Source organism: Hyperolius riggenbachi, chromosome 3 (assembly GCF_040937935.1).
Source record: "Hyperolius riggenbachi isolate aHypRig1 chromosome 3, aHypRig1.pri, whole genome shotgun sequence".
NCBI classification, from domain to species: Eukaryota; Metazoa; Chordata; class Amphibia; order Anura; family Hyperoliidae; genus Hyperolius; species Hyperolius riggenbachi.
The window spans coordinates 174,332,070-174,345,852 of NC_090648.1; the positions used below are offsets into that span (position 1 = coordinate 174,332,070).

Genomic DNA, 13,783 nt, shown 5'->3' on the forward strand with positions numbered 1-13,783 from the left:
AACGTAGCACCTAACGCAACGTCTTGGTGTGCAAGTAGCCTAAACCTAACTCTATCCTCACATGAGAACACATCCACTCTCCTGCATTTAACACTATACCAAACATTACCCTCATATGGGTCCTTCCCCCTGGCATTGGCTAACCCTGGTGGGTGCTGGCATAGCCGCAATGATGATGGACACCGAATTAAATCCATGGTTTAACCCTTCCATAAAGGTTTACTGCAGTTACATTGAATGCTTGTTCCTTTGCTGTACAGGTTCGGAACAATTGGTTTGTGAATTTAACTGGGTCAATCTCTAACATGAAACTATTCAGTTACAATAAAACATTTTTGGGGATGGTGATTGTGTCTAATGAAGTATTCATTTGTGATGGCGATGGATTTGATAAAAAAGGAGACTAATTAATTATGCATTATTGGCTAGTCTTTGGCAACCTAAAGCCTGATACAGACTTTCAATTATGATAAGCCAATCACTGACCAATTGTACCACCTCCATATTGTATAAGGGTCAACATATATTGAATACTTCGAGCAGAGTGTATAGGTAAACCCTCATACTACATTGCAGTGGTAAAATTGGTCAGTGATTGGCCAATTAGAATTGAAAGTGTGTACCAGGCTCTCTCTCTCTCTCTCTCTCATTACTGGTTTACCTTAGAGCCTATACATCAGGGCCAGACACATTACTTTTGACCCAATGAGGAGTAGTGAGCTAAGAGCCTGTCTAAAGCCTGGTACACACTTTCAATTAAGATTGGCAGAACAGTGACCAGTTTTACAAACAAACACAGAACATTTGTATCGCGCTTTTCTCCTGGCAGACTCAAAGCACCACCTCCGTGTAGTATGAGGGTCAATAGATATTGAATATTATGAGCAGATTCTGTAGATAAACTCTTATCAGCATGGAGATGGTAAAATTGGTCAGTGATTGGTCAATCACAATTGAAAGCATGTACCAGTCTTAAAGGACAATTGTAGCAAGAGGGATATGGAGGCTGCCATATTTTTTTTCCCTATAAGCAATACCAGTTGCCTGGCTGTCCTGCTGATCCTCTGCTTCTAATACCTTTAGCCACAGACACTGAACAAGCATATGCAGATCAGATGTTTCTGACATTATTGTCAGATTTGACAAGATAAGCTGCATGCTTGTTTCTGGTGAGTGATTCAGACACTATGGCAGCCAAGTAGATCAGCAGGGCTGCCAGGCAACTGGTATTGCTTAGAAGGAAATAAATATAGCTGCCTCCGTATTCTTCTCACTTCAGTTGTCCTTTAAGAACTTTGTAGCTAGGGGCTATGATGGAAACACTTGCATGTAACTGAAAGTATAAGTGTAAAGGATTACGTTAATGAAATCAGAACTTTTAACGTGAGACGAATTGGAGTACATGTGAGGATGTAAGGTGTTTTTAATATTGATGGATAACAAACATGCTTTATGGTTTAACAGAGCTGTGGTAGAGACTTACCAGGTCTGACCCTGCGTTGTCTTTGACGCTAGGTTCACAGTGGTCAGTTACTTGCATAACGCACACATTATAATGAGTGTGAACTGCAATGAAGACTGGACATAGAGTTTAATACAAAGCCTGCATGCAGCGAGTTAGAATAACGTGATAGTTTACACCGCAGTACTCTAGGCCCATGGAATTGTATGGGCAGTAAGCTGACATGCAGATATATTCTGCAGCACAACGGAGCACTGTGAACTAGCTCTCAGTCTCCTGTTTAAAGAAATATATATACAAACACAGAAGTTTATTACATTCCCTTGTATATAGTTCTAGAACTGCTTGAGTGTTACTAAAGTGGACCTGAACTCAGAACTTCCTCTCTCCTCGATTAGCAACAGCATAATAACCTTTAAAGAAAAGCATTTCTTGGTTACAGCTCATAGAAATCCTGCAATAAATCTGCAGTGTGTCTCCTTCCTTCTTTCACAGAAGCAGACATTGGGCTTGATTCACAAAAGAGTGCTAACTTTTAGCACGGCCGTTTTCGCGCGAAATTGTTTTCGCGCGAAATCGATGCCGTTTTCACGCGAAAATTCACGTTAGCGCGCGAAAACGATAACGATTTCGCGCGAAAACGTTTAATTGTGCGCGAACGTGAAAATTCGCGCGAAAACGCCGAAAATTCGCGCGAAAACGGCCGTGCTTAAAAGTTAGCACTCTTTTGTGAATCAAGCCCATAGGTTTAACATCCTGTGTTTACAAATTAGCTGCTCTGCCAAGGCTGCCGAGATTCCTGAGCTGACACGGGTGAGATAACAAATTACAAATTGTGATTAGTCGCAGATGAGGGGGAATTAGATAGGCTAAACTCTCTAAATACATTCAGGGTGCATTTCTCTATGTTTTCCTTCTGTCCTGACTCCTGTGCAAGAGTTCAAGTCCACTTTAAAGGCAACAACATAACCTATCCCACCAGGTGTAATAGGAATAGGATAGTTATTAGAGGATATTTCAGGAGTCATATTCTTTATTTTATAAATTGCCGTTGTAGGGTGAATTAGGTGAGACAAAACTCCCATTCAGGCTTAAGTCAGTAAAGAACCAACAGAGGGCAGTGAATTGATATTCATAAATTATGATAATAATACCTAGCTACATTCTAATAGTGCATGAAAATAGCTGGTTAAGCACCACAGTTAACCCTCCATGTTACCTTATGAACATGGCATATGGCATATGAAAAATAGTATATACTCCCTTAATACTTTCAAACAAGTGTCTATAATATACAGATACATAATGTATTAACTTGCACTTAGTGTAGTGTTACAGAATTACAAGCCAGAGCCTTTGTTGCTTGTGTGTCTAGCAAAGGCTGCTGTGGCTTGTATTTCCACATAAACTGTGCAGCTACAGGCTGAGATATAATCCAGCACTAGCATTGCATAATCTATTCCAGCAACAATGTTTAAAAATCAAAATGATTAAATGATCTAAATGTCCAATCATTAATAATAAGGGATTGCCATATGCCACTACAAAGAACTCCACCTATTGAGCGAGCAGCGCCCCTATCTGCTGCTTAGCGAGCTGCAACAGATGCGAACAGCTTCCTACAGCAGCAGAACCCATTCTGCCTGTGTACCTCCTATCCTTGCCTGTTTTCCTTTCTCCAGCTACAGAGCTCACTAAGGTATAGTAAATCTGCATTGACAAATGAACGTTTGATGGAGTCATGCATGCCTCATGTGCTTTGATGAGTACATCCGATTACAAGGTTAGAATGCAGAAGGATCAGGGACAGCAGGAGTGTATAATGGCAGGTTTGCTGCGTAATGCTTTCATTCATTCTCCCAATAAAGAGAAGCAATGACGTGTGTCAAGTCATAGGAGTATTAGATGACATAGGGTAGGTCGAGCCACCCCAAAACTTTGCATCAGTGAATAGGTTCTTTTGAATGGAAGCCCTTTGTAGCTGGTCTCAGTTCTGTGGAGGAGAGGCTCTTTGTTCTCTGCCTAAAGAAGAATGAACTGAGATTTCTGCAGGCGTCTCTCTATCCTTGCAGTAGTGACAGTGTCAGTCATGTTTCATCTACATTGTTGGGGATGATGCCTATCAATATGGGGGTTAATATTGTTTACAGGCTTACATTGTAAGTGCAGACGGTGTTCAGCTGTTTACTTCCCCACTTCGGTCTCTATTTTTAGCTAGTCCAAACAATTCAGGTACATAAATAAGCATAGGCTGTCACAAAATAATAATAAATATTGATGACATTGAAGTACCCGCCAGTACTGGATTCCTGCTAATGCCTAACATGTCCAGTAAGCAAAGGGAAGAGGATTGAATAGAGTGGAGGTGGATAAATGCTTTGTTCTATGTAATGATTTTACAGAGAGGGTGAACAGACACTGATAATTGGCAAGCACCACAATGCAAGAAGACAGATGCATGGTCTGGGGGTTTTATTAATTGGCAATCAGTACGGTTCAGCAATCATATCAGTGCTGATGTCTGTAACAAAATGAAAATCTGGATGATTATCAATAATTCATATAGGTGGTCTGTCTGCAGGAATATAGAATATTGATGGTCATGAAAAACTGCAGGACCATTTAGTCTAGCCATAATATTCTGTATATATCTAGGTGTAGGTGAACAATAAGTCCCAGCAGGTTCTATCAGCTGTACAAGGTTGAACTCGCTGGACGTATGTCTTTTTTCATCCCTAATAACTATATAACAAGGTGTCTGTAATAATCTGTAATCTATTGCTGTTTGTCACCATCATTCATGAGATATTGTCCACCAACCATGTTTTCAGGATGTTCAGTAATTAGGACAGTTGTTTGTGATCTGATGTAATGTGTACACTCAGGACCAGTATTGGGGTGCTGATTAGGACAGTTGTTTGTGATCAGATGTAACGTGTACACTCAGGGCCAGTATTGGGGTGCTGATTAGGACAGTTGTTTGTGATCTGATGTAATGTGTATACTCAGGGCCAGTATTGGGGTGCTGATTAGGACAGTTGTTTGTGATCAGATGTAACGTGTACACTCAGGGCCAGTATTGGGGTGCTGATTAGGACAGTTGTTTGTGATCTGATATAACGTGTACACTCAGGGCCAGTATCGGGGTGCTGATTAGGACAGTTGTTTGTGTGATCTGATGTAATGTACACACTCAGGGCCAGTATTGGGGTGTTGATTTCTGCTACAAGTTCTCTCCAGGTTCCTACAACTCTTGCTGAATGTGTATTGCATTAAAGGTAGCCTGTCCAATGAGAAATCAGTCTTTTTTATCCCATTTTATTAAGAGTACTATTTTCCTGGCTGTAATGCTGATTTTTGGGGCTTCAGTTGTTTCTCAGTCACACAGTAAGCATGCAGACCGGCTATGTACACACTTTCAGTAACTTTCACCTAGAAAAACTGTTCTGGGAATATACAGGGGATGGTCACTGTACAGACTGACTACTCTGCATCAGGTACTTTTCTATGGAGAAGAAAGGGGGGGCAAAAGGTACTGTGGGCCTTGCAATAGAACAACAAAGAAATGTTTTTTTTCTGATGCATAATGACGGTCATGATATACTAGTTGTTTTCAGGTATCTGACAGAAGTTGTAATGTTTGCACTAGGCTTAAAGTGAATCTCCGGACTAAAAATCTACTCAGCAGAACTGAAAAGGCTTGGTGTTTCTTTAACAGTTTCACAGCATCAGAACTTTGTTTTTCTTACCAAAGCATCATTTTTAGCTGCATTTTTAGCTAAGCTCCACCCAAAGAAAAAAAGCCCAGACTTTTTTTCCCTGATGCTGTGCAGAGCATGATGGGATTTCCTATGTTGTTATTCATGCTGCCTAGCAACTGGGAGAGGTGCTCAGAACACAGGACAGTTGGAACTGTGTCTCATGCTCCCTGTCACCTCCTTTCAACCAAAAAGATGGCTGCCATCATGAAATCAAACATTTGCCTGTTCTTTTAAAACAGTGTGGGTAAGAGATTATATTACCTATCTATTTTAATTAACATAAATAATGTAACTTAATGACAGTATGTTTGTTTAGGCTGGAATTCCTCTTTAAGGCCCAGTGCACACTTGAAACTTTGGTTGCCTGAAACAGTCATCTCTATACATGTAATCAAAACTCCTTTCACACTGTGGACCTGGCGGATGACTGCTTATGATGTAACTGGCTCACACCTTTTCCATGGTCCATGCCCCTAGAGTGTTACACCACCCCCACTGTTCACCCATTTACAGACTAAGGACTCTTTCACACTAAGACGTTGTGTTTGATGCGACGTTAGGGTCGCATAATGTGCCCCTAACGTGCCCCTATGTGTCTCTTGATGCATACGCGATGCGTACTTTTTGACGCATACGGATCGACCGAAAACGGCACATGCGGCACATTTAAAAAACAAACAAACATACATTACTGAGCATGTTCAAACAGTGTAACGCAGCTGAATACGAGTATAATGCACAGCATGCTGCACTTTCATTTAACGTGCAGCGTTATATTCCAACGCAACGTGGGCACTGTGAACAGCCCATTGATTTCTCATTACTGTGAGTTGTACTGCGTTAGGGGCTGCTGTAACATGCGGCTGTAACGTCGCACTGTGAAAGCAGCCTAAAGGTACTTATACATCAGACAATGTATGGGCAGATCAACCAAAAGACAGATCTTTCTCTGATAGAATCTGACTGGAGAGAGATTCTCATTGTCTGACGCTTTCTCCATCTCTGCACTGCATCCCATAAACGCTCCCCACGTGGTTTCCAGCACAATGTGGGCACATGTGTAACCACACACATGCATCTACGTATACGGCAGCAACCAGGTGGGGAATGTGTATGGGAGGCAGCGCAGAAGGCAAACAACCCATGGAAACTGTTTCAGGATTTCCCTGCAGACTGCAGATGTTGGGTGACAGCTGTACATACTCTGAGAATGTGCACAAAATGATCACAATCATTTTGGGTGACCAAGCAGAGTACCAGCTCTTAGAGGTCACACCTGACTGCTTACCTGGGGTCAGTGGCTCTGGAAGTGTAACAGGCATTTACATTTTTAGATCTGAGTAGCTACTTCAGTCAGCATGGACAGAACAGCACCCATCCCTTGGCTCTTCATACTCTGCTTTGGATCACGTATGATACCCATTGGACAGCCATTTAGTTCAGCTGAACAACCTAAAAGGATTAAGGAATGTTTATTCAGCTTGGTTACTTTAATTCTACATAAATATAAAACACAGCTTCAGATTGGAAGACTGAAGTGTCAAAGTGTGCTGCCAGTCAGTGAATTTTAAGACACAGAAAATCTATATTGCGCTTTTCTCATGGCAGACTCAAAGCGCCAAAGCACTTTGGTCATCTGTGTCAGAGGCAGAGCCCTTAAAAGCCTCCCTGGCGTTACAATTATTTCCAGATATAGGGTCTAAAAGCAGTGCAAATTTTTCATAAGCTTTTAGACCCTAAAAAGAAGAAAAAAATACCTCACCGAGGTCTGCAGCAGCTCCTGCATGAAACTTACTCAGGCACAGGATTACCACCCTGTTCTGTGGCTTTCCGACCCGAGCCTGACTCAGGATTACCGCTAAGGAGGTTAACCATTACACTACCCAGCCACTTTACTGTATCCAGCTGAGTAACAATAGCTCCTGCTTTGTGCAGCAACTTATTCATGCAGTAAGGTGGGAGTTTATGGGCAATCTGTATTTCAAAAAACGTATTTTTGCAAAGAAGTGCAACTTTTAGTTGTTAGCCGTTTCAATGGTGAATGTAAAGATTGCGGTATGTTTTTCTGACATTGAAATACAAACTTGTGCAGCATTAATCTGTGCTTGTAGAGATTATAACAATATTGATCTGTCTTGTAAGAGAAGTGTATCCGTGGACAAGCAGTGGTCACTACTGTATAATACTTTGGTTTGCATAGCTCTAAATAATTGTGTTGTGCTTCATAATAATTTGTAATACCGGTAACTGGATGCTGATGATGGATTCAGATGTACATCTAACAGAAGGCCTAACAGCACTCAGCAACATGCTCCCATTGTGCTGCTGATATGTCACACAATTGCATTTGTGTTGTGGTTGTACTGCATGTCTACCGCGGTTATATGACACCTGCAGTTTTTGAACACAGTAAAATAGAACCTGCTGTTTTGGAAAAGCACAACACAATTGTGGTACAAGTGCGGCTCAGGCAAAGTGGAATTGCATAGAGGGCAGAAGTCCTAAAAATGCTAAAAAAATCTAGTTACTAAGGTGCCTCCTTTTTTTGAATATAGTTATTAATAGTTATTTGATGACTTTGAATTGTTCTGGAATATCTCCGCTACCTTGTTTTATTTTTTTAGGTGTATTCATGCTACTGTTGTGATACATTAATATTGTTAAATTGTTGTAGATACAATGAGGATGCAAAGTCGGCACTGCTGCGTATTGTGCGTTTATTGCCAGATGGTGCTTACATCATATTGCGTGCAGTATAAAATTGTCACATACCGTGCAAGGGAGGCTTAGAGCTGTGAGCTGGTGGTGGGCGCTGGGTGCAGGAGTAGGCTACTCCTGCACCCAGCGCCCACCACCAGCTCACAGCTCTAAGCCTCCCTTGCACGGTATGTGACAATTTTATACTGCACGCAATATGATGTAAGCACCATCTGGCAATAAACGCACAATACACAGCAGTGCCGACTTTGCATCCTCATTGTATCTACCTGACCTCTATCAAACTTTAGTCAGAGCACGCTGTTTGTGCCATAAGAGTCTACTTGCTGTGGCCCTGCAGGTCCTTCACATCAACAGATGTAAATCCTATGTAGTACCGACTCCTTCCTTTCCCCCTCCATTGCTTTTGTTAAATTGTGTTTTCTTATAGGGGCCATACATCAGGCGACTTAGCAGCTGATCGACCATCTGATTCGATTATTACAATCGAATCGGATGAAAATCGGTGACGCCAATTGCATGCCCGATTGATAATGCGAACAATTTCGGGCCGAAATTGGTCGCATGAATTGGTTGGGCATGCTGCAAGATATAAGGCCAACTTGCTGGATCAGATGCGCATCGTTAACAGTGAGCAATATTGGGACGAGCGATGGATGTGACAAAACCCCCGGTGCTGTTTCCAAAGTGTATAAATGTACATGTCACATGTGAATTTATACATTACCTGTCCTGTGTTGCGGTGCCCATCCTTCATCCAAATCCTTCGCTCTTCCATCAGCCCCATACACGCTGCCAGCGCACGCATAATGTCACACACCATGCCAGCGGCTTGTATGCGGCTAATGGAACAGCGGATCATTCAAAAGATGGACGGGCATTGCGACACAAAACAGGTAATGTATTAATGCACACATGCACATACATACATTTATACATTAGAGAGAAGCGGCGAGGCAGCACATACGGCGGACTTGGCCGATTCCCGAGAGATTTCATGCTGAATTCAAGTGGGAATAGGTCTGCGGCATATGGGCTGCTGACCGATCTCTCTCTCCAATCAGATTTACTCAGAGAAAGATTTGTCTCTTGGTCAAATCTGTCCAAGAGGTATAGTATGAGTAATGGGATGGTAAAATACTGCCAAGGTTGCAAAATTTTAAAGCCATTGATGTGAAGCTAGCTCTTTTAAAGCTGTACTAGAATGGGCGGTGCCAGGTTTGGATAAAAAGGTAGGGGGGATGTGAGCTGAGTTTCAGAAGAGGAATAATCTAAGAGCTAGTTGGTGAGTTACTGCTACTTGCACCAGCCAATCCCTTCATAACTAAAACTTTCACACTTATCAATTTACAGTATTGGTCCTCTTTAATAATTCCAGTGTGTAAGTAAATGTCATGCAAATTGCATGGAATTGGGGCAATCAAAATCATAAGAAATTGCATTTGATCGGCCCAGTTTCAAGCTGCAAACAATTCGTATGTAAGCCAGAATTATTAGCACCTCACTGACCATATCCCAGACACAAAGCTTTTCCTGAGGCTGTGTAACATCTGGGCATTTTACATACTAAGCTACCAGGTGGTGGATGAACCATCATGTCTGCTGGTGGATTTTAATTTTTGAGGAATTCATTTAAATACTGTCAGTTACCCAATAGAATATATAGTTATAAAATGCAAAAATTGCATGATTAGACTTTTGTAGCAGAGGAAAGTAGAAGTTATGTTATTTGGAGGAGAAATGTATTTTGTTAACAATAGTTTATTTGTTCTGTTGCTAAATAAATGTATTGATCCTAAAGATCAATGGCCTTGTGGTTTCCTTGTGCTAGCCATTATATTTCTAGATAAGTGGAATCAAAACCAAGATGAGTGATTTGGCCAGGATTGATGGCACAATGGTGCTACTCTGTACACAACTATGAAGAGATCAAAAGGACAGGGTGTGCACCCAATGCGTGAATTTGAATTCGTGAACAGAGAACCTAGATGACAGTTGGGTCTCACAAGATTCAAATTGCTGGCTGCCCTGGTTGGGTGGTCCAGCTACATGGCTTGTAACCCTGTTTAGCTCAGAACTATAGCAGTGAAAGGAAGAAGACATTACCAACTGTGGAGGAGACAGTTGATCCGTCCATGCTGGCTCCAGTGCCTCCAGGCAGTTGTGAGGAAAGTTGCTTCTGAGCATAAGCCATTTCCAGGGTCTTCTGAGATTGCCTGCATTTAAGCCTGATGTGCATGGCTGAGCATGAAATCAGGTAGTCTAACCAGACAGGGTTATACTCAATAAGATGAGGAGTGCCATGTACCGGTAAATACAATATTTTATTACCAAGATTAAATTAAATAAAAATATTGTATTTATCGTCACACAAAACTCTTGAGTATAACCCTACCCAGTTACTACACCTCAAGATACCGTTTCTGGTTTTTATTCAGCAACAATTTCCCTCACAGCTTCCTGGAGACATGAAGCAGATATCTTCTCTGTAGCTGAACATTTTTCCCTATCACAGCCATAAATTAACAGGGACACAAGTCAGCCAGTTACTTGGATCCTGGAAGACCCAACTATTAGCTAAGCACTCCCTATATGAATATAGATTTCCACACAGTGTTTGCAGCCTGATCTCTCTCTATTTCATAGTTGTAAGACTTGGTGTAAAAGGTTTGAACACCATGTGATGGAGCCAACCAACCTGTTGGAGAAAGAGATCAAAGGTTATTCACAGAGTAATTACTGTGGAACAAGTAAGTTGCACTTGTGCCAGGAAATAGCTGTTTTTAAGAGCTTATTCACACAGATGCTCTTTCGACATTTCAAAGTGTATTTCCAGTTACATAAATGGGACAATACAGCTTTTTCCAATAGCTCTTTATTATTAGAAATTGTATTTATTGTGTCCTGAAAGCTTGTTGCTCAGATTGCTGTTTGAGTGCGGTCTCTTCTCCTGTCTGACTTTGATTATTGCTTGCATAACGTGAATGGGGAAAGTCAAAGCAATGCACTGCTAGATTCACCTTTGAGTGTTTTCTCTTTTCAAAACATTTTTTTCCTTATTGCTTGTGATAATTCAAGTAATATGTTGTACCGTATGTATCTTCTGAATAAGACCAAGAAAAAAGGAAGTAATTTGGATGAGGGGAAGATGAGATCCTGCAGCATTAAAGAGGACTGAGGGCACTATTACAAACAAGATATGCAGACATCAAACCAACAAACGTTGATTCCGGTGATACCTTTAATGACTAACTGTACATAGTTTATTGCAAGCTTTCGAAACATTAAGTTTCTTCTTCAGGCATTATACAGAGCTGTATCAGAACCGTACAATAAGCTGTTCTATATAATGCCTGGAGAAGAAACTTAACGTTTCGAAAGCTTGCAATAAACCATGTACAGTTAGTTATTAAAGGTATCAGAAGGAATCAACGTTTGTTGGTTTGATGTCTGCATTTCTGCTCCTCCACTAACCCCGGACCACACTTCACTTCCTTCACCAAACAAGATATGTGGGCCCATATGCAATTAACTTTTTCTCCAGCGTTTTCACCTAGGAGATTATTTTTATCTTGTATTTTAAATAACCTTTCTGTACTTTGCAATTGAAAAAGTACCAAAAAGTAGGTAAAAAGTACTACCAACATTATTTTGAGGATTTTCTTGCTTGCCGGTGGTTTAAAAGGCATTTTCTTTACAAGTTGTGGAAATATCACCTGGGAGAAACGCAGGTGAAAAAGTAAATTGCATATTGCCCGTGGGCTCGGCTTAGGTTATATAATGGAAGTTTTGTGTAATGGAAGTTATGGTCCACATGAAAGTTAGAGAACAATATTTGAAACAGGAAAACAATAGTTTCCATTTCTGTATACAAATTGATCTAAGGTCATCTGCAGGATTATCACATAAGGCTGTAAATACTCTGACTTAGTGTTAGCAAGATTTTCTAAAGCTCATTACAATTTGCTCATTGAAGTGTATCTGAAGTGACTTTAACATTGCCAAACTACATATCTGGGCACCTTTCTGCAGTGTCGTACTTATTTATTTTAGTATTTATATAGCACCTACATATTATGCAGCGCTGTACAGAGTATATTGTCTTGTCACTAACTGTCCCTCAGAGGGGCTCACAATCTAGTCCCTACCATAGTCATATGTCTATAGTGTAGTGTAGTCTAGGGGCTATTTAGGAGGAAGCCAATTAACTTATCTGTATGTTTTTGGGATGTGGAAGGAAACTGGAGTGCCTGGAAGAAACCCACGCAGACACAGGGAGAACATACAAACTCCTTGCAGATGTTGACCTGGCTGAGATTTAAACCGGGGACCCAGCGCTGCAAGGCGAGAGCGCTAACCACTACCCCACCGTGCTGCCCAAAGAGATGTACCGGTACTTGTTTAATTCTTCTTTAGGAATGAGCAAATAAACTATGAATTATGTTGGAAGCCCTCTTTAGTTGCCCTATTCAAGCTTCTGTCTATCGCTTGATGCCAATAACTCCCAGTGTGAGAAGAACTCCTCGTACAGTTCTCTTGCTTCCTTCACTAAGTCACTTTTATTAGTGCAATGACTTTGTATTTACAGGACCTGACTGTGAGGGGGGGGGGGGGGACATTTTTTGAGCCTGTGGATGAAAACTTGCAGCCTGCAGGCATAAACATTTGCTGTCGGCTTCTCAAATATTTTGATCTCAAGAATGTTGTTTTCATAGTTCTTTCTGTATATTAAAGTATGGTCCTAATTACAGGAATCAGAACACCGAACAGGGCAAACATTTCCAAAATGTACATTCAATAAACCATCCGTTTATTAATTAATAAGCTACAATCTGATTGATCTCCAGATTCAAATCTGAGCATGTTTCCCTTCCATTTGATCCAAATCCTGATATTGTTGAACCAGAGTTTACATTGCAGGCCAGCACCATATAGCATGGCCTTCATAAACCTGGCCCCATGAGTGTTGAAGAGGATTATTTGGATCAAGTTTGTGACATACTGTAGCTGGAGCATTGATTTATTAATGTATTCACAAATTCAAAGCTCTTTACTGCATTATGCAGGCTAGAGGCCTGCATTGGGTGAGGTACCCATTGGTTACCCGAACTGCGGGTCGGGTTTGGGTACCTGTTTTGTTTCTGATTGGGTTGTGGGCAGTGAAAGCATGCAAGCAAGAGATAATTTAGTCAAAAGTAAAAAAATAAATAATAAAAAATAAACAATCTTAAAACACTTTTTTGGCTTTGGTTTGTTATATGTAAATTTTATAATAATATGGAAAATGCAGAGCGGGTTGTGGGTCTGGAGGTCTGTGGGTTGGGTGCGGGTACTAGAGTCATCAGAAAGCGGGTTGGGTGTGGGTAGTGGGGCTGCGGGTCTGGGTAGTGGGGGCTGCGCAGGCTTCTAATGCAGGCTAATATTAAGAAAGGGCAGTGGCGTAGCTGGAGTCTTCTGGGCCCCGATGCAGAATTTGGACCTGGGCCCCCCACACCCCCAGTTTGGGCCAATTTTCTTGCAACCTAGTTTGTCAAACTCACCCCCAACAAGCGAATTATCATACAGGATGATAATTCCTATTAATTCACAGTCAGTGACATGACTCTGTACTCTGTAAAGTGCTGCAGAAGATGTCAGTGCTATATAAATACACAATAATAATACGGTTGGACATTAGACTATGACTATGTTAGGATTAGATTGTGAGCTCCTCTGAGGACAGTCAGTGACATGACTCTGTACTCTGTAAAGTGCTGCAGAAGATGTCAGTGCTATATAAATACATAATAATAATATGGTAGGACATTAGACTATGACTATGGTAGGATTAGAGTGTGAGCTC

General features: G+C 41.2%; 1 protein-coding gene across 1 annotated transcript in view; it reads left to right on the forward strand.

Annotated features, from left to right (window-relative positions):
• Window positions 1-3,073: 3,073 nt before the first annotated feature.
• Window positions 3,074-13,783, forward strand: part of TP53BP1 (tumor protein p53 binding protein 1) — a 153,937-nt gene continuing 143,227 nt past the window's right edge. The window contains exon 1 of the mRNA XM_068275292.1: window positions 3,074-3,161. The gene's annotated coding sequence lies outside the window, so the exon portion shown is untranslated. The remainder of the gene's footprint in view (window positions 3,162-13,783) is intronic.